Source organism: Lagopus muta, chromosome 10 (genome assembly GCF_023343835.1).
Source record: "Lagopus muta isolate bLagMut1 chromosome 10, bLagMut1 primary, whole genome shotgun sequence".
Classification (NCBI taxonomy): Eukaryota; Metazoa; Chordata; class Aves; order Galliformes; family Phasianidae; genus Lagopus; species Lagopus muta.
The window spans coordinates 4,284,442-4,299,133 of record NC_064442.1 but is presented as its reverse complement, the minus strand read 5'-3'; the positions used below and the strand labels follow the sequence as shown (position 1 = coordinate 4,299,133).

The 14,692-nt window shown below is 39.1% G+C and overlaps 1 long non-coding RNA gene across 1 annotated transcript in view; it reads left to right on the top strand.

Annotated features, from left to right (window-relative positions):
- The window catches only part of LOC125698250 (uncharacterized), a 43,150-nt gene extending 41,588 nt beyond the window's left edge, over nucleotides 1–1,562 (top strand). Inside the window, exon 3 of the long non-coding RNA XR_007379139.1 lies at nucleotides 701–1,562. This is a non-coding gene — a long non-coding RNA (uncharacterized LOC125698250). The remainder of the gene's footprint in view (nucleotides 1–700) is intronic.
- Nucleotides 1,563–14,692: the final 13,130 nt, after the last annotated feature.

Here is a 14,692-nt window from a genome sequence, read left to right as displayed (position 1 = left end):
TTTCACAAAGAATTCTTAAATGCTGACATTCTTTTCATTTATTTTTATATAATATTAAATGTGCTTGAAGTGATAAATTCAGAAGCAGCAAGGCTGATTTGTTTGTTTGTCTCTTTTTGCATCTGAATAAAGGTAAGGCTCTTAGGCTGAGACTTCTGTTGGGAGAAACAGAAGTGCACAAAACGAACCTTTGTTATTAATTTAACGTTTTCCTCATGCCACAAATATTGCATAAATAACATTATATCCAATTCCTCTTCCTTTCAACTTTCTTTTAAAAGCATCTTTTATTTTTATTTGAATTCCTTCAGATTTCTTGTAGCATAAATTACTTACAGATCTGAGAAGAGTTACACTGGCAAAAATAAATAAATTAAATACTTGTTGCATCCCAAAGGAAAATCGCTGCCTTCTGAAGTTTTTGGGTAGGGCATAAAATCCAAGGGTGTCTGAAAAACTCTGGGAACAAGTTGAAGTATCCCAGAGCTGTAGCGGGGAAATGCGCCTGAGCACACAGCCGTTGCCTTTCGTTCCATGTTTTGTACTTTAAGAGTTCATTCAACACAAAACCTACATTTTTTTTTAGCCGTTTTCCCCAGTTGAAATGATTTGCTATCGCAGTAACTCGATCTTTTATCTCCCAAATAGTTTCAACTGTGTTAATGTGTGCGTGTACTTTTTTTTTTTTTTTTCTTATCAGGCTCTCGGCAGCATTTGTGATTCATAGCAGTCATCAAAGTGATAATAAACTCATTCACAATACTAACAAACATGGGGCTCCCAGTTATTTACGAGGCAAATTCACTGCAATGCTGGGCAGTGGAACAGGGGAGAATCAAGATGGTGTTGATTGATAAATTGACAGGTTAATTTACAAGTGGATAATAGGAGTTAGACCCAGAGGGAGCGGCTGCCGGCCCGTGCTCTAGCTTGGTTGCACTGCCATCTGTCTCGTGCCTGGGAATCTGCAGGAGCAGCGCCGGTTGGGCTGAGATGCGATGAGATGCGATGAGATGCGCGCCCGCTCTTCCGAAATTGAAGACAAAGATCCCGATTTACAGCAATTTGAATTTGCTTGCTGTTTCGGCACAGCGCAGCGGACACCCCCTCGTTGCTCCCTTTCACCTCCCTGCCACCCAAATGCTGCAGCCTTAAAGAAATGCCAGCAATATTTCCTGGCTTTAAAACGTGGAGTGTTTCTAGGCTCCTGCAGTAGTTTTGCTTTGATTTTTACAGAGGAGAAGAAAAATATTTTTGTAGGATATAGTGGTGTGTAGGGGGCTGTGCTGTTTTTTCTTTGCTTCAACTTTGCTTTAAAAGGGATTGTGTTGTAATTTTTCTATTTAAAATCCACATGAATTATATTTTAAAAGAATTTTGAAAGAAATAAGACGTTTTTCTCACTTTTTAATGTATTTTCCTTCCTGAAAATATATACATTTCACTGATCCCTGTCTGGCTGACAGTAAATCTAGCTTTGCAGCCAAGTATTTCTTGTGTTTAATTGGCAACATTGAATAACTTCTGTGAGTCTTCTCATTTTTGTAATCCCTGAGAGCCATTTTTATAGCAATCAATCACTGTTTTTATGTCATTAAGCATTTAACTAAACTGGTTGTTGCCTTTCCCACAGTGACCTGAAATTTCATGGAATTTGAGATCAAGGAACAGTTGCCCTTTTGTATATTGAAGTTAATGTGTTCCAGTCTTGCATTTTAACGTTAAGAAAGTTTTATTGGGAAAATAAAAGAAGTGATCAGAAATACAGTTTTATTTTTATAGTAAGTGTTAAACACTGGAAGAAAGTGGTGTGCTTTAAATACCTAACATGTCTGAGCTCTGGTTGCCAAATACGCATCAGCTGCCCCATGCCTCCAGCATGGGATGTGCCGAGCTGAGGCAGTGCCTGCTTACGTCTCCTATCATTAGCCTGCAGAAGCAAGTGTGGCATGCTGATTGAGTGCCAAGCTTCTGAGAGTGCAACTTCTGCAGTGCCTGGTGATACCATGAGCCCAGGCTTCTATTCTGTAGTTCCAGGTCTAAGCAGGTAAAAAGCATCAGTACGTGAACGTTTGTGTATTTTGTTTGCTCTTAAACTTTTGCTAAATTAGCACACCTTCCAGACTTGGGTTTGTCTCCCTTGTTGTTCCTGGAGACACAGCAGAGAGGAGTAGAAGCTGCTGGGCACAGAATGTAAACCATCGCCGCTTGTCTCTGGTGAACTGGCTATTTGTAGTGCTCTAAATGAGGTTATGAAGACATTCGGGGCAAATCCTTTCCTGCTCGCCTAGCCCAAATGTAGAGGCTTGATATGGGGAAAGTATAAAGAGCAGGGGAGGGAATAAAACCCTACTTCACACAGGCCATGAAGCAGCTTGGCAATGGAGTCTCTGAGTTACAGGGACCCTCCTCTGGGTGCTGCCTGTCTGTCAGAGGGAGTCACTGGTGGATCTGCACAGGAGCAGAGATCCAGGCTCTGCCACTGCTCACTCCAGCTCCCGTGTCAGCAAAGAGGACCCTGCACACACTGACAGAGAAAATTATGTCCTGATATTATGCTGAAACTGTGAGACAGTATCACTTTTTGATGCTGCATCTATAGTCAACACTAATGTTTGCCTCTAAAACAAGCCCTGTATCAGTCAAAACCTGCAAGAATCTGAGTAATGGCAGAACTGATGTAGTGTGGGGAGGAGAACAGATTCAAACGCAGCAGGTGATGTGAAGGTTCCCATCATAGAAGTTTGTACAAGTTAGTGCCAATCATCCTGATCCTCTGCTTTACCTGATGGGATTTGCTGATCTTCCAGCATGGATTTAGTGCCCTCCTCACCTGCTTTGTACTGATGTTGGTCTGGTTCTTCTGTGGTAGCTTGCTAACTTGTAGTTCTCTTTTTTTGCTTTATGATGATTTCATTTTATGTATTTTTTAATTTTTTCCATGTCTTTGATTTCTGTTGAGCCATATGGACACAGCCAGGTTCGTAGGGTCATAAATTACAGTGACAATTAACCTTATAAATTAAGTGTAAAGCATTATTATAAAATTCTTTTTGCAAACATGGACAGCAGCAGGATCCTGTGTTTTATAACAGCGTGTGAGAACTGGGGGCATTTTAGAAGTTTCTGTGAGTGCACAAGGAACACCCGGGTGTGCCTAGTTTTCAAATGAGTTCAGTGGACGTTTTAGACTTCAGCACAGGACTACAAACCGAATGAAATGAAAAAGGTGCGGATGCATTTAATTCCTTCTCTTGGACTCGCACATAACCATAGGGAATGACAGGTGAGTTACAAGTAGAGAATATTTAGACTCATTGATTTTCATTATTACTTTCTTCTCATTCTGTATGTCACATCAAAGCATGGTGGTATTCTACTTGGAAAAGAGATCAATGTGAGGGGACAGGACTGATCTTTGCTATTCAAGAGCAGTTTCCAAATTCAGTTGGTGACAGAGAATAAAAGTGACCCTGGATTTGCTCTGACTGTTTTCTTAAGTTTAGCCTGGCAGACTGCACAAAAAGGAAGAAATGCATAGATTCTGGCTCTGTGCAAAACTATTCTCTTAATTGAAGCTTATTTAAAAACTTAGGTATTCTTTTCAATGGCAGTGCTAGGAGATTGTCTGGAGTTCTCTTGATGATTCAGAACCATTTCAAGTAAAAGTGCACGTCTCTATTCAGTAAACATATTTTATGAATCAATCCATGCAAATCATGCTTTCTTCAATTGTGCACTTCCTAAAATAACATGTTGACATAAAATCATCCTTTTTTGAAGAGTTTGTAATAATAAATAATAATCAATGCTGCGGACTGAAGGATCAGTCTGCATCAATTATATTTATTTTACCCACAGTCGAGACTCTCTCGAGTTGTATATTTTTCCCCCAATAATTTTGCACATTTCATTGTAAAGTGTACTTCAGTCTAATTGGCAATGTGGCTACTGACTGCTGATTGAGACAAAATTACACTTTGCCTGAAACAAAACCTGAGTTCCATTATGTGAAATCTCAAATATTGCCATGGTCTCGCAGGATTATTCTAGGATGGTGTTTATCACAGACAAAAGAGCAGGTAGCGGCAGGAAATACAACTTGATGCAACAATTGGAAAATGTTGCTTGAAATGAAATTGAAATCACCTGTGAAGTATTTTGGATATCATCAACATTATGAAGTAAAACTCAGGTTTTGAAACTATTTTCAATTTAGCAGTTTTTGGAAACAGCCCACAGATTTAGTGGCTAGAACATTATTTTAACCTTGAGCATGAATGTGTGAGGGAGGCTGAAAATTTTAGGCTATTTAGGATCAGTGTATTCTCCATGAAAGATTGTTTTACAGAGTTTTTGGTTCTTTTCAAAGCTGTAGAGCATACTTAACGTGGTATTTCAGAAAAGGGGACTGCAGATTTAATAGGTGTATCCTCAATTAAAAATATTTCTGGGGACCTTTTGAGGAAAGATGGGATGTCATCAGAAATGAACAAAAGAAATTCCTTTTCAGAGGGTATAATATTTCCCTCCGGTCTGTGTCCTATATTGAGCCTTTTGGAGGTAGCGTTTGAGCCCATGGGGAGAGACTGCTTGCTAACTTGTAATTTCATGTGATTTGAAATGTGGCACCTGCCGGCCTCCTGTGCGGGATCACTTAAGAGAAACTGTGACTATCTGTAGGACTGGGCTGTCTAGCTGGTTTTCTTCAGCTACAATCCCTTTTCACATCTGTCTTACATACGTGGTGTAGATAGGGGGTTATTTGAGTATTGGCTGCTGATATGTAGATGTTATTTTGGTAAATCTGTTCTTTACCTTAGGGAAGTCAAAATTCCTGTAGTAGCTTATTCAACCGAAGCAAATATTAGAAATAAGTACCAGATCATAATATTATCTGCTTAGCCTCACGGAGCAGTTGGCTAAGGTAAGAAAGATGCAAAACAAGTTATCAAATCAGACAAAGGGACCTAATTAAAGCATGATTGCTGAGGTCTACGAAAAATACAATTAAGTTGTAAGCTAAAGAAAATGAGGTGGTAAAGTTAATGTATTTGCCATTTATCTCTTGAGATCTCAGTTCAAAGACTCGCTTTCAAATCCTACAGGATCAGCTCTTTCAGATCCTACAGCAGTCAAATAGATTTAAAATTAGATTGGACTCATCCAAAGAGATCACGTGTGAATGTAACAAAGCCACTCTGAAAATAAAAGTAGTACGCTGGCAGTCTTTGCTTGACATCTTTCCTGCTGTCAGTGTTGCCTCAACTGAGTAAAACTGAGGCAAGTAAAGCTGAGTACAATTTGCAATTCTACTTACAAAGATGAAGTCCTTTTTTTAGACATCCTGTCTTCTAAAGGAAGCCACTCTTGGTATTTTCTCCCCCCCCCTTCTTACTATAGTTGACTTGATTATACTTGACACTTTGCTGCAGACCAGTTGTATTATTTTCTCAGTATCTTGAAGATTATTTTGTATCTGTCCTTTAGGGTTCTTGCTTTATTTTGTTTTGTTTTTTAATTGGTGAATTGCAGCCTTTCTGTTTCACATGTTCCCAATGGATTAAAACTGGGATGTATTTGAGCCACTTTATCCTGAATGTTTTGAGTTGAGGGAGAAGTGTCTGACTCTGCTTTCATTCGCCTACCCTTACAGCAAAGTGCTATTAGAGCCGTCACCTGGCGTGTTTCTCTAGTCATGCTGGTTTCTTCAAGGCTTGTGACTTGTCCCATGAAGATGTGGGGTAGCACTTGTTATCTGCTGAATCACTGGGTTCAGCAGCTCACTGCCCTGTGGTGCTGGGCACACAGTGCAGCACCTCTCCCAGGGGCAGCTATTTCACAACTGATGTGTATTTCTTTGTCAGTGTTTTATGGTCCTGGTGTGAAATTGGTCAAAACATAAATCACAGTAGAAAATGTTTCTTTCAAGCAAAGATGACAACCTCACAGAATCACGGAATCACAGAAACCTCCTTCCTCCCAAAAATCAAAGAAAGTCCGATTCCCGGTTTTATATTCTTCTTCCTATTAATGTATGGAAATATTTCTTCTCAAGATGAAAGTTACCATTTCATCACCTGCAGTGCTCTGTTAGTTCCATTCTAAGGAATTAAATGCACCGTGGATTGGAAGGAACAACCAACCTCACACTTTCTATTAGCTGTTCACAAAAACTTTTTTTAATTCTTGTTTTGTGAAAGAATATGAGATGATTTTAGCTACCTTTAATGACTTTTTGGTACCCTGGTTATTATGATATTTGAAGCAGTAAGTCATGAATATGTGAAACTGAACAAATCTCTCTGTTTACATGAGCCTTCTTACTGTAGAAGCAGATTTGATTTTAGAGGGAAAAAAGCTAAACCTCATAGGACAGAAGTGAGAGAACCACAGAGTGTGCTGTTTTTTTCCCAGTCTTCCAGTTTACTTTTTCAGTGGAAAGTAAAATTTGCATTCTGCCAGGCACCATGCAGCCCTGCAGCTCTGAAGACTGATTTATTTCCTATCGCTATACACCTCCATTCCTATGAATTCAAACTTAAAAGAGAAATTTTCCTTGTGAGTAACCTTGCACTTTTCCTCCTGTTGCCTAGAGGAGAGCAAGATCAGTGAGCAATGCTTGATGGCACTCGCCGCACCCCTGTTCCTTGCTGCCTCTCCACCCCCACCACTACAGATTGTAAAATCACACATCCGTAATCAGTGATTAAAAAATAAATTCTGTACTAGGAGGTAAGTACTTTCCCTCTGCTGCATTTTGAAAGGCCACTTTGAAATGTTGGACATGCAGATGAAAGTGTGGCATCTGTGGAGTATGCTGAAGTTGAGAGATTGATGTTTGCTTAGGTTCTTGTCTTCGAACTCCAGTGGCTTTTCGTAGTTCTTGCAATTTTCTATGTATGTATTGCATAAAATAGTTAAAAATGAGGCACGGTTTTATTACAGAGAGAAAAGCTGTGTGTTGAGCAAGAATGAATGCTGCACTAGAGCAAGGGCAGGAGGCAGAAGCATAGGTATGTTCTGTTGTTTCCTTTGAGAAGAGGTGAAGGCAAAGGGGAGATTTAGCAGCTGTTTCTTGTGGCAGAAAATCATCCTTGATTGTTTGTAGAACAGAGGCATATGAGTGTCAAACAGATACCATAGATCCACAAAGATGTATGCTGACCTGCATGCCTGCTGGATGCGCATGCCATGACTGTAATTTTGTCATGGTAAAGATGTCAGAAGTCATGAAAACCTAGTAAAAATGTAAAAGCAAAGTCACTGACAAGTTTTGAAGTAATCAGGTGACCCCTGTAGACCTAGATCTCTCTAATCTAATTCTCTTAAGGTCTGAAGGGTGGCTCATACACCTTCTGTTAGGCAGTATCTAACCCTTTGAGTTCTCGTGTACATTGAGTCCATTGGGAATAGCTGTGCTTAGAATATTGTGCTGTACAACCTCTGCAAAAGTAACATTTGAGTAGGAAATTCTCTTTCTGTGCTTGGGCCAACTGTCTTGTCACTGTTAAGCTGCTATTGTCACAATGTGCTGATGTTCTGATCCATTAGTCTACATAAATAGACTCCAGTGTTTGTGTATTTGGTGTACTGCTGTATTATATGTGTCCTCTGTTTAAAGAAGGTCTTGTGGCTTCTGGATTTTTTCTTTCTTTAAACAAGTTTTGGAGTCCTTTTTCACACTGATTCTTAGCATTTAATTCCTGCTTTTTATCCTGAGGTCGTGAATCAGATCAAATGCACAATATGCAGTAATGTAGCAAAGAGGAAAGAACACCCACTGTTGACTCTCTGTATTGAAAATAGTTCTCCTTCTAACAAGAAAGCTGTCTCGTGTGGTGTATCCTGGATGTTCAAATACATCCCTAAAGCTATTAACTGTCCTGCATTACTTCATAGCTTGTAGTATATGTTATCTAAATAGGCCGTTTTCAGGCTAGTATGCATTAAAGCCTTCATTCACCCTTCTTGTCTGAACGAAACTGGCCGTTTTTCAGGTTCAGATCAGATCACATCAATCTCCCCTCCAAACATGCCCCCAGCTTCCTCTTTCTCATGCCCTACAGCTTCTCCCATATTAGGAGATCAGGTGGCAAGTTGTCAGCAAAGCCCAGCTGCTGCTCATCTTGAAATTCACGCTTGCTCTGAGCTCCCCCATTAGTTTTGCCCTAGAGAGCATTGTTGTTTGCTGCTAACAGGGAAGCCCAGAGCCCTCCACATTTTTGCCAGCTCTCCAACTTCAGAGAGCTGGAGGCTCTAGTGTAACTAATAGGGAAGTCTGGAAGCAATGGGAGATTTGAATGTAATGACAGCCTGGGGCCCAAGCCAGTGGTCTGTCACTACCATTCCTTCTCATGCTGCTTTTAGAAATAGAAAGTGGACCCCATAACCTCCAACAAACAAACTGCTTGTATAGAAGCTGTGGCTTCAGTAAAGACAGGCAAACAGATTGCTAATGATAAAATGTATCCTGAAAGTAAAGGGTAGACAAAGAAGAGCTGGAAAAAGAGTAGAGTCACCTCAAAAATTTTAGGTAGTGTGTTGTAGAGGGGGGGTTACCGAATCAAGAGACTGCAAGCATGTTTCTCCTTCACAAAGCTACCCAGAAATGTTTAAGGTGCCCCTTTTGTGGGCATGGAAACCTGAAACAGAACTCAAGTGTTCCCACACCATAATGTGGTGGAAAAAGAGCAACATCTCCGTAATTTTCCCCAAGAAGGTTTGTCTTTCCATGCACTGAGAAAGGCAAAACTGAGTGGATTGTTTTTCCACAGGACTACTTTTGCACTACTGGGCAGAACAACATTTGCCTAGCTTTGGATAGCCTTTGTAATAAACATCTGTGTGAATGTGTATGGCTGTGAACAGTGCCAAACCAAGAAGCTGCTCTGTTTTGATGTCCTCTATTTTAATGTTTTTCCTTTAGCTGTTTGTAAAACTGATCGCATTATCTGTTCCAAATTACTGCTGTGAAACAATAACTTGTACAGAAATGATCAAAACCCAGATAAATGAAAACTTGGGGTTCAAAGACTGTTTTCACATGAATGTTCTCTTATCTTGCAAGTGTTCTCTGGAGCCTGTTTACCAACTGACTGTATTGGTGCTCTGCAGTTAACCAAAAGGTGTCATCTTTTGGCTAGTGATATTCGTGTGCTGAATGTGAATATTAAATTTCTTCTTAATATGTCAAAATGGGAAAGAAGAGTAAAAGTAACCTTTCACCACAGTAATAAAATTTTCTGCAACAATATAAGTAGGTAAGATGATTGTAGGTTAGTTATCTACACATACAGCGCTGCAGTGTACTTACATATAGGGTTTACTTTTATCCTCATGCCAGTTATGGACTGGTTTAAAACTACTGCGTAGTGGAGTTAGTGTTGATTAACACTGAGGTAACAGAATAGAATTTTGTAATTGATTCAGTTGAGAAAATTAACTTAATTTTGAAAATACTGTATTTTTCTGTAGAAGTCAAGAAGATGATCATAAATGCATGCTGTTGTATTTTTTGTCCTCCTTGTGGCATTTAATAGACTGTAATTTGGGGAAATAATTGTATTTTGTGCATTTAGAGAAGATTTTAAAGTTTAAGTATTGAATCAAATGTTACTTAGATGACAAAGCAATGATTGAAAGAAAACGTAGTTATTTTCTGAGTTTTCTCAGTATCAGATTTTCTCCCTCCACTCTTTCACTCTGCTATCCTCCTCCTCCTCTCTTAAACCTGCAAAAACTGTACTTTGCAAGGTCTCTGCACTTGTAGGTACACAACAATCCATGAGTGCTATATTCCTGAGGAAGTCCAATCACGAGAGGGGGAAGGAATGAGGTCAGTGATTGATTAATATGAGTCTTGAGGCTGCTACGTACAGCTGTTTCCATCTGTGACATGTCGATCCTTCTGTCGTAAGAAGCTATACTACTCTTGCTGTATGGTGCTTCTCTGAGTGTCTGCTCCCCAAATTTCCTTTAGTAACTTCCTTCTCCTGCTGAAAGTTGAATTTCTTTGTTGTGGAGAAACCTTCTGTTCAAACAGAAGGATGTCAGCTCTGCATTTTTACACTTCTTCCTAATCATTAATCTGAGTTACAGATGTGAGTGGTTTGTGTGCCAAGGAAAATTGATTGGTTCAGTCCCTTTCACATTCGTATTTTATGTTCTCCCTCTTCTGCACCGCTGTGTCTCTTATATTTCTGTGATAATCCCTACAAATTAGAAAACCTTACCAGATGTGTCTAGATAAATCCCAGTCACGAGAAGGCAATGAAGGACCTTTATAGAGGTGATGCTATTAGAGTGATAGAATGAGAAGTCAGACAGAGTGAAAGTACTCTACCCAGCATTGCAAGCATTATCTAGATATCGAAGTTAAAATGGACTTCCTATTCCTCTGTTCAAACTGGAAAAGGCTTTTATGATCATATTCTATGGTTAGTGTATGTGAAAAATAGTAAATGTATATGGCTGCAAGAACAGATATATTCTAAAATATCAATTTCATGCTGTAGATAGTTGTAATATGCATTCTTGACTGATGAGATGATAATGTATTTCTCAAAGCATTTGGTGGCAAGGCATTCTTTCCAGTCCCTGATTAATGAGTAATGAGCAGAGGAAGAAGGTTTTGCACTAGTGAAGGCAAACACTTGTTTAGATGATTTTTGTGTGCTGTAAAACTGTCCGTCTGTATATTGAAGACAAATGCCACTTAACTTCTTTGATGTGCCTGTGGGTGAGCTGCTTGCAGACTGGTCTAATGGGTTACTACTTCCAACTGTATGTTTTATTTTCTTTAAATTTTCCTTTTGAGGATAGGTTTCAGCACTCAAATAGCGGGCCTGTGGTGTATCTTTTACAGTGAGGGTGGTGAGGCATTGGAGCAGGTTACCTTGTGCTGTAGTTGATGGCCTGTTGATGCTGGGGGGCTTTCAAGGCAAGGCTGGATCAGGCCCTGGGCAACCTAGCTGTGGTGTTCCTGTTCATTGCAGGGGAGTTGGACTGGATGGCCCTCAGAGGTCCCTTCCAACTCTAAGAGTTCCATGATTATATGATTCCATTCTATGTGTTTACACTTGTAATGATGCTTTGTCTTGGTGGGAAGGTTATCAAAATAAGATTGGCAGATATTCACCACATGATTGTCCAGGGTTCTGTTTGTCTCACATTCAGATTTGAACCAGAGATGACCAGAGAGCCTCAGCTGTCAAGTATCAACTTATTAGTGATCTTTTGAGCTCAAGACTTTGTAGAATTAGCCGACACTGCAAAGAGCAAAGATCCTGGAGTCTGTGGCTTGTGGTCTCAGGGACCACTGAAATGCATGTTTATAACAGCAGTAGTTTAGTGAAAGTACTAGAAGGTTATTATAGTTTTCTCTCTCTTTCTTTGCTTTTCTTTCTTCCCTTCTCTTTTTTTTTTTTTTTTTTTTGGTCTGACCAAAGCTCCTCAATTAGGAGACAAACCATTTCTGCTGAAATAAATGCTAAATGACTTGACTTCACATTTGTATGTGTTGAAGTCTGGAGGAGATCTATTTCTGTGCTGAATATAATGTCAGTTTCCCAATAATGATCCCCTGAATGTCTCCATTTATCCAGGAAAATTATTTTACTGCTTTTAAAGGAAGCTGTTGTATTTATGGATTCTGGCAACTTAAATCCACCATTAATGGGAGTAAAGAAGCAATAGTCAGATTAATATACTTTTTCCTTTATGCATTATGCTGTTTACCTAATCACGAATTCATCAAGAAATATAATTCAGAAAAAAAGTATATCACATGAATTTTGGATGACAGCCTGAATTCCCATAGCTGGCTAACTAACATTAACGCTGAAATTGTGTTTCTTGATGGGAAAAATCTAAAAAAAGCTATGCACAATAGAGGCATTGCTTGTTATGGTCTAACTGACACCTTTCTCAGGATCCTGGAGGGGTAATCACAGGCACTTGGCAGTAATGGTGTAAGCCTGACTGGGCAATGTGCTGCATCTCTGTGACTGCTAATGAGTCACACAGCCAGTTCTTATTTCTGCCTTTGTGCTAAAGGTGTGAGCAGATCATTGCCATCCTATGTAATATAGTGATAGGGCCCGATCCTGCAAATCTCACTTGTGGGAAGAGCTCCAATAACTTGTCAAACTTGACTTCGTCTGTGATCATATAAATAATAGCTTCAGAGCTGGCGTGGTGTTTGCAAGAGACATTACTTCCCAGCTGTCTAGGTCTCTTCTAGCCATTTTACAATTTAAAGGAAAAGCAGCCTTCTTCTTTTCCTTCCTGCAATAATACCTTCATGTAACAGGCTTCTGATGAGTTAGAATTGTAGAATTGTAAAACAATTATGAAGTTGAGTCATGCTGTACAACAGGGAATAATTTCAACATGTTTTGATATACCTCATCTTCATTTTCTATTTCCTCATAAACTTGTGACACTGTGGCTAAAGGGAAAACTTCCAGAGGACTCTAAAAGTAAGGAAGGGGCCTTTTAGACAAACTGAAGTGAGAATACATAGCACCTGACACAGTAGTTCTCAAAATAAATGCTTGAATAGAAACAATTTCTGTGTACAGGTGAAATCTCCATGACATCAGCCTTGTCTACGGTTTTGTGCACGTGTGTGTAGTGTTGTTTAATCATCATCTAAAATATGATAAACAGTGAATAAATTAAGAATCTGTTAAACTGTGTATATATTTAAACACAAAATTAAGTTGTGTATATTTTATTGAGATAAAATATGGAAATGTTTTTATCAAGTAAGCATGGCTCTTCCATTCCCTTCCAATCCCTTTCAAAGCAATCTTTCTAATGTAGATTTTTTTTTGCCCTTCACTGACATTTGTTTCAGAAGAAGCATGGATACTTGTCCATGTCTATACTCCTTGTCATGCACCTTCATTTCTAGGATCTGTTCAGCTTCTTACCTATAGCCCCAGGCATTGCTGTCTGCTCAATAGTTTCCAAGCCCTGTAAAGAAGAAACAAGATGACGTACTACTTTTTAAACATAAACCACACATGACTAAGACCCAATAATTCACTCGCTCCCGCTAGGATGCTGAATGATTAAGTCTGACATCAGTCAGTGCCAGTAGTGTATTTTTGATAAACCACAGTTGTCTTCTGCATGCTCCAACATCTGTATTTTTCACACCAGAGGCATCTGTCTTGCTCAAGAAAATGAGAGACATGTAGCACACTGCTTGTGCAAGTAGTAAAACTGATAGAAACCGTACCAGTTATCATTCTACATAGAGCTCCTTTCTTCCGTGATAGCAAATGACATATTTGGACCAGTTTTTATAGAAATCATTTCAGGGAATGTACTTCTGTGACCTACTATGAAACTTGAGAAGATTCATCCTCAGATCCGATAGCATCTACAAGTGGCAGAAAAAAAGAACGCAAGGCTGAATTAAGTTTGACATTAATATTTATTTTATGATAAAGATGTAACTTTTCACACGCCATTGTATTTCTATGTCTTTCAAAATTTATTCTATTGAAAGATGTCTCAGATGCAACTTTCTTTGGGGACCACAGAACTGAATTTATTGACATATGTCATAAAATACCTATACTATAAATCCTAAAAAGATAGGTTGGACCTTAACTGTTTGCCAGTGGTGTAGGAGAAGTGACACTTTATCAGAAGTGAATTTGTGCAGGTATTCTTTGAGAAAGTAGTCATTCCAATCCTGCTCATCTTTTTGTTTTGTTTTTTGTCTATATGTCATAGGCCATGGATCACAGATCATTGAAGTTTTGTAGATTTCATGCCTATGATTGCAAAATTACCACAGACAGGTGCCAGTCTCTCAATGTCCTTGTGCACAGTAGCAATTTTTTTTTCACTAGACAACTTCATTGCAATTTCATATTTACTTTTCACCTATTGTCAGCATTTAGGATACTTAATTCAGGTTAATTTGAAATAAACTTCCAAAAATGACTTTCTGGATCTAAGGTGATAAAGAAGAGATGCTAATATCATGTTAACAAGAACAGAATGGGGGTAAGAGACGAGATTTTTATATTAAAAATAATATATGTTAGAAAGCAAAATAAGTCAATGCTGTGACTTAGCACTGTTACCTCCAGCACTGCATTTGCAGCTGGTATTTAGTGGTGTCAGCACACACCCTGTCTCTACAAGAGATTGTGTAAAGCAGTCTTTTTCGGGTTTTGCAGTAAAGGAATGTTTGACTTTGATCACAGCTGAAATGATGGCGTTCTCGGTAGACAAAATACTGCAGATGGTTCGAAAAGGCAAGTGCTTCAGAGTATGTCCTTTAAACTCTAATGGATCAGTTAATTCTCCAGAATATTTACTGGGGGAAGTCCTAAAAGGGTTAAGAAGCTGCTATAAGAAAGGCTAAAAATGATGGACTGGAAGAAAAAGAGGTAGTAAAAATTGAGGGATATAAAAAAGCAGAGGAATGTGGCTGGGGAATAATAAAATAAGAGAGAGAAGTTAAACCAGTGACCCTTGTCGGCAGTGAAAAGCGGGAGATTAGAAAATGTTTCATGCTAATTTCCATGGAGATTTCTTTAATTTATCGAAAATTACTTTCTTCTGCTTTGATTTGTCCAACTGCCTGCCCCCTCGCAGCTTTTTCGGGGTGGTCCTACCCGTCACGCCATGCTGAATATGGGCCTCATTTGCCCGCACACTGGGC